Genomic DNA, 607 nt, shown 5'->3' with positions numbered 1-607 from the left:
ATTAAACTGAGACACCTCCAAAGGAATTACTCCAATCTGTAGTTTCCCTAGGGAACACCAGCATGCACCTAAGAAAGCCTGGCAAGGCTGAATTCCTTCCGGTCCTCTGAGAACAGGCACTCCAGCTTGAGCTCCTATTGCTCGCAGTGTGTCTTGCAGGTTGGGACTAGTGGCCTTCAGTGTGTCCAGCAAGATCTTTAAATGCACTTCATGTTGTGGAAGTGGCCCTTCGGACAGGGCCCTTTGCAGGCTGAAGTGCCCTTGTCCCTGTGTGTGTGTGCCCACGGCGCAAGGGGCAAAAGCAAGGCAGGAGCGGGCCCGTGTGCTGCAGGGCTGAGGGTTTGTGCCAATTGAGTTCCACAACGATGCATCTCAGGGGGAGAAAGCGAATGTTTATTAAAGGACAGGGGAGGGCTGAACCTTTTTAACCCAAGGGAAGGGGAGGGATCATAGAATCATAGAATCACAGAATCAGCTGGGTTGGAAGGGACCTCCGAGATCATCAAATCCACTTGATTTGATCCTTGATCCACTACTGCTGTGGTTGTTAGACCATGGCACTAAGTGCCACATCCAGTCTCTTGAACGTTCTTCAACCACAAAGTGG

The sequence above is a fragment of the Neopelma chrysocephalum genome, unplaced genomic scaffold (assembly GCF_003984885.1).
Source record: "Neopelma chrysocephalum unplaced genomic scaffold, ASM398488v2 Primary Assembly neopelma1_97171, whole genome shotgun sequence".
Classification (NCBI taxonomy): Eukaryota; Metazoa; Chordata; class Aves; order Passeriformes; family Pipridae; genus Neopelma; species Neopelma chrysocephalum.
Note: the sequence above shows the minus strand (reverse complement) of the source record.